The 8,840-nt window shown below is 46.5% G+C and overlaps 1 protein-coding gene across 3 annotated transcripts in view; it reads right to left on the reverse strand.

Moving 5' to 3' along the window:
• SUN1 (Sad1 and UNC84 domain containing 1) overlaps positions 1 to 8,635 on the reverse strand; it is a 54,372-nt gene extending 45,737 nt beyond the window's left edge. The window contains exon 1 of one of the 3 annotated variants that reach the window (XM_083153139.1): positions 8,508 to 8,635. The gene's annotated coding sequence lies outside the window, so the exon portion shown is untranslated. The remainder of the gene's footprint in view (positions 1 to 8,507) is intronic. The other 2 variants (XM_083153141.1, XM_083153133.1) reach the window with 2 other exon arrangements.
• Between the last annotated feature and the right edge of the window lie 205 nt (positions 8,636 to 8,840).

Raw genomic sequence — 8,840 nt, forward strand, 5'->3', positions numbered from 1 at the left:
TTCCATACTTTTACGAATACACTTGAGCACAGGAATCACCTAGTCACTGAGAAAACATATACGAAGGATACTTAATTAAAATAAGTAGATTATTAAGATGCAACTTGTAGGTCTATAGCAGGCATGTCCAACGTTGGCCCTCCAGATGTTGTGAAACTACACATCCCAGCATGCTTTGCAATAGTTTTAGCATTCTCTAATAGCAAAACTGTGGAAAAGCATGCTGGGATGTGTAGTTTCACAACATCTGGAGGGCCAACATTGGACATGCCTGGTCTATAGTGTCAGTCCCCGATGGTGCAGACAAGTGTGACCAAACTTTCCAATGCAGCAGGGACTGTGTGCCTGATATCACCATGTCAATGTTGAATGGGAAGCCAATTACATGGTTAATTGACCTTATAATGAGGGGGAGGGGAAAATGGAAAACTGTACATGTCAGACTCCATATAGAAGGGACGGCCACATGTTGCACTCCAGACCATCAACCTGATCAGATAGCCACCAGCTAAACAATTACTTGCAAGTAATTTACTATCGCTAATTGAAATTCCTGCTGATCAACCAGGAGTTAAGGCCCATGCACACTGGATGACTGAGCTGAAAGCCATTGAAAACAGCATGTTTGAGCGGCTTTCAGCTCAAAGCCGCCCAGTGTGTATGCCCCGACGATGGGCGCTGCTGCGCGCTCCCGCATCATCGCTGGGAAAGCCATTCATCTGATGGTTATACCAGCAGATGAGCGGCTTTGAGCTGCGCTATGCAAAGCCTTCTTCTCCCCGCTGACGGTGCCGGGCAGGGGAAAAGTGGCTCAGTGTGTATGCACTGAGCCACTTCCCCCCAGCGATTATCGCTGTCCATACACGCTGGGCATAGTCGTCCAGTGTGTATTGACCAGACTTCTCAGAATTGTTTATTACAGCTTATAACTTGCTTTTAGAATACCGATTGGTGTACTGGTTAGCATTACTACCTCACAGCACTGAGGTCATGGGTTCGATTCCCACCATGGCCCTAACTGTGTGGAGTTTGTATATTCTCCCCATACTTGCGTGGGTTTCCTCCCACAATCCAAAAATATACTGGTAGGTTAATTGGCTCCAAACAAGAATTAACCCCAGAATGTGTGTGTGTGTGTGTGTGCGTGCACATGTGGTAGGGAATATAGATTGCAAGCTCCATTGGGGCAGGTACTGATGTGAATGTTCAACTATTCTAATTAAAGCACTGCAAAATATGTGTGTGCTATATAAGTAACTTAATAAAAATAAAGAAATGTAGGATTACAACTTATTTCTGCAGTAAAAAGGCAATGTGTGGCTCTTGTGAAGATGATATGGTACTTGTGTATTATCACGGCGCCCACGATATTAGGTCGCACAACATATAATCGCATCGCATAGCATACACCCGATGCACAGCGATGTGATTTTAAATTGTATAAGCCGTCTATACGATGTTTAATTGTATAAGCTCCCTAATGGGGGCTTACAATGTTAAATGCACCCCCACGCCACCCCCGTTATGAACGGCAACCTGAAGCGTGGCGAGGGGTGGCGGTACGCGTCCTATGACCTTTTCATACCCCCACTATCCACGTCGGCGTAAGGTTGACTTTATATAGTGTGGCGAGCCCCGCGAGGGGACGCATATTACTTTACATGTATTCCGCGTCCGCTCGCCATGCTTCGGGCTCGGTGGCTCGCCACACTATATAAAATCAACTCCCCGCTGACGTGGAGAGTGGGGGTATGAAAATATCGTAGGACGCGTAGCGCCACGCTTCGGGTTGCCGTTGATAGTGGGGGTGTCGTTGGGGGTGCTTTTAACATACTAAGCACCCATCACGTTTAACCCCTTCACGACATTTGACGTATATATACGTCATGGTCGGGAAGTACTTCCCGACCGTTGACGTATATATACGTCATGACTTCTAACTGTCACTGCGTCTAGAGACGCAGTGACAGTTAGGTGATGTCTGCTGTCCCTGACAGCAGACATCCCCCCTCGTCGCCCAGGGGGGGCAGGGGTGCCCCCCCCGGTCGGCGATCGCTGTGATTGGCTGTTCAAATCTGAACAGTCAATCACAGCGTTTCCTGTGTTACCGGCGGCTAAGCCGCTCGGTAACACAGAAAACGGTGGTGATCGGTGCAGCACCGATCACCACCGAGCGGCAGCACCCCCCTCCCACCCGCCGGGCACTCACCCGGCAGCAGCAGCAGCTCCCCCGGCTCCACCGCTACGTCCGGAGCGCACGCTGCGCTCCCCTCCTCCCCCCTCCCCCCCGCAGCAGCAGCAGCAGCAGCAGCATCATGCTGCTGCTGGAAAAGTTAAAAATAAAATAAAATAAAAAATAATGTGCAATTGTGTATATATATATATATATATATATATATATATATATATATATATATATATATATATATATATACACACACACACACATATATATATATATATATATATATATATATATATATATATGTGTGTGTATATATATGTATATATATGTATATATATATATATATATATATATATATATATACACATATATATATATATATATATATATATATATATATATATGTGTGTGTGTGCGTATACCGCACCGATCACCAACGATCGCCAGCCCCCCCCCCCCCTCCCACCCGGCAGCCCCCCTCCCTCCCACCCACCCGGCTGCCGCAGCGCCAGCACCCCTCCCACCCCCCCGCCAGCCGCAGCGCCAGCCCCCCTCCCAAAGCTGGTGACCAAAATGGGGTCACTTGTGGGGGGGTTCCACTGTATTGGTGCTTCGGGGGTCTTGCTAATGCGACATAGCACCCGCCATTCATTCCACCACCAAAAATCACTCCTTCCCCTATACCCCTAGATGAACTGCATTTTTGTGTAAAAAATTAAATTTTTTTACACAAAAATGCAGATCTGGCTCAAAATTTTTCATTTTCACAAGGAATGAAGGAGACAAAGCACCCCAAAATCTGTGCCCCAATTTCTCCCGGGTACGGCAATGCCTCACATGTGACCAAAAAATACCAGTTGGGTGCATGGCAGGACTCAGAAGGGAAGGAGTGATTTTTGGATTTTGCAGCACAGATTCTGGTTGAATGACCCCCGAAACACCCATACAGTGGAACCCCCCCACAAGTGACCCCATTTTGCAAACTACACCCCTCAGGGAATTCATCTAGGGGTATAGAGTACATTTCAAACCCCCCGAGGTTTCACCAATTTTGATACAACTGAGCTGTGAAAATGAAAAATTAATTTTTTTCATTTTCACTACCCAGTTGTACCACAATTGGTGAAACCTCGGGGGGTTTGAAATGTACTCTATACCCCTAGATGAATTCCCTGAGGGGTGTAGTTTGCAAAATGGGGTCACTTGTGGGGGGGTTCCTAACTTTTAGCATCTTATGGTGCCTAGAAACCTACATGGTGCCTAAAAAATAATCTCATAAAAAGGAGGCTCCAAAATCAAGTAGGTGCTCCTTCTATTATGAAGCCTGTGGTTTGGTCACCGTGCACACTAGGGCCACATATAGGATATTTATGAAAACCAAAGAATTGGGGGAATCAATTTTTAGTCACATTTCTCTAGTAAAATGTACTGTATTTGTTAGAAAAATGTATTAAAATTGAAACTCTGCAAAAAAAATGAAATTTTGAAATTTCACCTACACTTTGTTTTAATTCCTGTGAAACACCTAAAGGGTTAACAAACTTCCAAAATGCTGTTTTGAATACTGTGAGGGGTGCAGTTTTTGAAATGGCATCATTTATGGGGGTGTCTCACATACAAGTCCCTCAAAGTCACATCAAAACTGACCTGGTCCCTAAAAAAATCAGAGTTTGAAATTTTCTTGAAAATTTGAGAATTTGCTAGTCATATTTGAAGCCTCCTAGTGTCCAAAAAAATGAAAAGGGGGTTGAAATAATGATTGCAACATAAAGTAGACATATGGTCTTTGTTAGTTATTAACTATTTTGAGTGGTATGATTATTTGTCTCACAAGCAGAAAATGTGACATTTTGCATATTGCTAAATTTTCCATTTTTTCACGATATTTTGGTATTTTTCACAAAAAAACACAGACTGTATCGACCAAAATTTACCACTAACTTGAAGTACAATGTGTCACGAGAAAACAATCTCAAAATCACTGGGATAAGTAAAAGCAAAAAAAAGTTATCCCCACTTAAGTGAGACATGTCAGATTTGAAAAAAAGGGCTCTGTCATGAAGGCACAAACTGGCTCTGTCATGAAGGGGTTAATCATGTTATAGGGGCCACTTTTAACATGGAAAAACCCATTTGGGTGCTTATACAATTGTTAAATCGCATACCATTGTATATGCGATACAATGGCATACAATGCGATGGTATACAATTTAAAATTGTATAACATTGCCTGCCATCGCATCGCATGCCTTATGGTCTGCGATGCGATGGGCGCCGTGCTAGTACACAAGTACCGATGATATGGTTGCAAATGGTGTATATACAGTAGTTCCTGTAAACAGGATGCGGTCATCTATTAAGGTCTACAGACATTAGGTCGACCCCACTAGGTCGAATTTGCATAAAGGTCGACATGAGGAAGGTCGACTGGTCATAAGGTCGACATGGGTTTTTCACTGTTTTTTGAGCCGACATGTGCCGACAGGCGGTATTTCATGCCCTACCATCCACTAGGGCGTGGTGGGAGAATAAAATAGTGTGCCGAGCCCAGCGAGGCACCGTGCCCGAAGCATCGCGAGCGAAGCGAGCGATGCGAGGGTCCGATTCTCATTGCCAACTTTTTATCCGAATGTCGACATGGACACAAACAGTGAAAAACCCATGTCGACCTTATGACCAGTCGACCTTCCTCATGTCGACCTTTATGCAAATTCGACCTTAAGTCATGTCGACCTTGGCCCATGTCGACCTTAAGTCAGGTCGACCTTCCTGCCAGTCGACCTAGTGGGGTCAACCTAATGACTGTAGACCTAAATGCAGTCTGACGAATGATCCCATTCCCTGTAAACTGCACTACTTACAAAGCACTGAAAACGTTCATACATTATTGAAATAGTTTAATAAATTAAATGTGTCACGTCGCACGTGCATTAAGTGTAAACATGGAGGCACACCCGGAACAGAATTGTTGCAGATACTGGAAGGTTTCTAACATTTTCAGTCAAAGATATGTAATTATTGGATTTAAACCAGTAAGAAAATCAACCCGCACGGAGATAAGAATGTACAGATAAGGAGATTGTACCATCTGGAGCAAAGAAACAAAAAATGTGCACTAATCATCTCACAGCAGAAAAATACAATCTCACTTTTCTATCGAAGATTACATGTTTGATTCACAATAAACAAACACGTGTCCATTTGTTTTGGGTTATAAAAGGCCTAGACAAGTAGCACTAAAAAAAAAAAAAAGAGCCCACCAATTTAATTGCGTAACGATTTTTCAATTTTATTTACTATGCATCCTAAGCTTTAGTGGGCAACATGAAACAGACATTAGCATTGTGCCACAGTGCAATTTATTTTTCCACATGTTCCACAGCGCTTTACAGAGGCGATACGGTGACTAGGTCTACAAGCATTAGGTCAACACCACTGAAGGTCGACATGGGGTTAGGTCAACACAATGAAAAACCTGTCAACCTAATGTTTGTGTCAACCTAGTTGTTGTCTATCCAATGATCCATACCCTTACAGAGAATAGTTGAACATTCACACATCAGTCCCTGCCCAGTGGAGCTTAAGGCATATACACACTAGACGATTTTCAGCTGAAAATTGCTCAAAACAGCCGTTTTGAGCAATTTTCACCTGAAAGTCGCCTGGTGTGTATGTCCCCCCAACTGCCGACTGTCGATGATGCGCGCTCCCGCATCATCACCAGCGAGGTGGGCCGTCGGCTGGTTTTACCAGCACATCTAGAGATGATGGCTGGTTTTTCAGCCATCATCGCCAGGTTTGTACGCAGCGCGGGCTGAAAGATGATACTTTTCAGCCCGGCTGACCGCCCTGCTCCCTCCCCCTGCAGATCATACTCACCGCCGCTGAAGGACCGCCCCACTCGGCTCCATAGTTCTCTTGCAGCTGCTCCCGCCCGGCCACAGACTGAGTCAGCTGACGCCCCGCCCCTCTCTCCCTCCGACTGGGCCGGTGCAATGCCTGGCATTGCACCGGCCCTGATGCTCAACATAAAGGTCTTGCCTCATACAATATTTCAGTCATGCCAACAGTAACAAATATCATCTTATTTTCCACAGTCTGACCAACCCCTTTCATCCGTTGCCAGCCTTCAATAGCTGAACGACACCATGGTTATGATGCCCGATGATCATAGTCGGAAACTACTGCATTTCATTTTTGTCACGTTCTCAAATTCTAGGTTGAAAACTACTTTAAAATAGTAAAAGGTCAACCAATAAAGCATAGGAATCCATTACGCCACATAGAATGTAGCTCAGATGTAGGCTGCAGCAGCTAACAAATTGGGTACAAGGTCCACTAGGTTTTTATTTTAGGTGAAAACCTGTCACCCATATAGCTCAAATTATACCCCTTTTACATCGCTGAAAAATCCGGGTTGACCAAGATCAGTGGCGGTGTAAATGGGGTCAATTCGTGTCCATTTACACAGGACCTCTACCCAGGTCCTGACCTGAGTTGAACACGGCTAGGACTCATGTAGAGGCCGGTGTAAATGGTCCCAGCATGGGTTGGGACATCCGAGCAGGACGGGACGGGCAGGGGGGCTGCAGCCCAGTAGCCACTGCCCAATCAGGAGGCGGGGGGAGGCAGTGACAGGCAAAAGTAAGATCAGAGGCAGGAGGCGGTGTGGTCCCTGGTGGAGGCTGGCAGCAGTGCAGAGCAAGGAGACAGTGAGCGGCACTGAACTCAGCCAGCTCCAGCCGTACGCTGTGTGTAGGAAGCGGAGCACAGGTTCTTTGCTCCCATCCGCTCTGGAGAGCTGCCCCCCGCAGTGCAGACCGTCTCCGCTGAGCCTTAGCGGCGTTTCAGCGCAGGGGGTGGGGGAGGAGTAGGGGAGCATGGGAACAATGATGCAGCTGGTGACCGCTCTCAGAGGCAGCCAGAGTTCTACAGCTGGGGAACAATATGGCAATTTGCAGTCAAGGTCAGGATGGGTGCCGGCTACCAAGTATACGCTCCCGCAGCACCCATGCTCCCTCCACCCCTATGCTCTGCACTCTCCCCACTGACCAGGCAGCGTGTAGTGTTCCTGCTAAGCTACGGGGGAAACAATTGACATCCCCAGATTTACAGCAACCCCCTTTCCTCTCAAACAGTGTAGACCTGGGTCCAACCCAGGTCAAAGTGCTGTGTAAATGGGCTATGAAGCTGGGTCCAAACCTGAATACTCTGGTGTTCGAAGACCAGGGTCCAACCAGGGATTTTGTTGTAAAAGGGGTATAAGGTTTTTAGTGAAGCATAATAGTAAGAAACAATGTGAATTAACAAAGTAAATGGATATAAACCACCATTTCAAGTAATGAGATTGTGGGTACTTATGTATTATCTGGACTCCCATCTTAAATGCACCCCATTTTTTCATACCCCTACTATCCAACTACACATGGAGTTGATTTTATATAGTGTGGCGAGCGCAGCGAGCCACCGTGCCTGAAGCGTGGTGAGCCCCGCGAGGGGACACGGTCTCATAAGAAAAACGGGAGTCCAGATATTACATAAGTACCAGATTGTGCTCAGAAAAAAAACCTAAAGGAAAAAAACAAACAAACAAAAAAAAAAAACAGCTGAATGAAGTCATGTGTATTTATGTATGGATTTAACATGATGCAATCTAGCAGTGTTTTAGTGCAATTGTATTACTGAAATGCCATTCTATACCTGCTTACTATTCCAGGCCTATTATACTGCACATCCTTCCCAACACCTACTGTATTAGTGGTTGCAATGCATTGGAAGGCCACAATTCCCAGGGACTCTGTCTACACCACTCAACTCTGACTCCCCCCTCTGCCCTGGTACTTGGTTCTCCCTCATCTCTGCCCTGGCACCTTGTTCTTCCTCTAATCTCTGCCCTGGCACTTTACCCCCACCACCATCTCTGTCCTGGCACCTTGTTCCCCCTCTAATCTGTGCCCTGGCACCTTACCCCCACCACCATCTCTGTCCTGGCACCTTGTCCCACCCCCATCTTTGCAATGACATCTTTTGTCCCCCTCTCATCTCTTCCTTGGCACCTTTTGCCCCTCATCTCTGGCCTGGCACCTTGTCCCACCCCCATCTTTGCCATGACATCTTTTGTCCCCCTCTCATCTCTTCCTTGGCACCTTTTGCCCCTCATCTCTGGCCTGGCACCTTGCCTCCAGTCCTTTATCTTCTACTTTGGACCCAGACTCTGCCTCGATACATCACTCCACTATCCCTCTCGGGCTCTCTCCACCAGCTGCAGGCTCTCGGCACACGAACGAGGAGGAAAGTCACATTACGCTGGTTATGGCCTCACCTCACACACCGACCAGCTCTCTCCGCCGTTACCGTCTCACAGCACGCCAAGCAACCGCTAACACTGCCAGTCGCTCGCTTCCCGCTACGTAACGTCACCACGTTGGGCGGAGCTTCGGCCGGCCGCGGGGGCTGCCTGCGCCAGGCTACCATAGGTCCAGCAGCAGGGCAGCCAGGCAACACCTATTGAATAGGTGTTGCCTGGCTGCCCTGCTGCTGGACTGATGTACTGTAAATGCACCATAGTTAGATGATCATAGCAGGTCAGGCCGTAACTTTTGGCCACTACACCAAAATTTTTATGCAGATATACTGTATGTGATGATCAGCCATT

Source organism: Crinia signifera, chromosome 7 (genome assembly GCF_055691185.1).
Source record: "Crinia signifera chromosome 7, ASM5569118v1, whole genome shotgun sequence".
NCBI classification, from domain to species: Eukaryota; Metazoa; Chordata; class Amphibia; order Anura; family Myobatrachidae; genus Crinia; species Crinia signifera.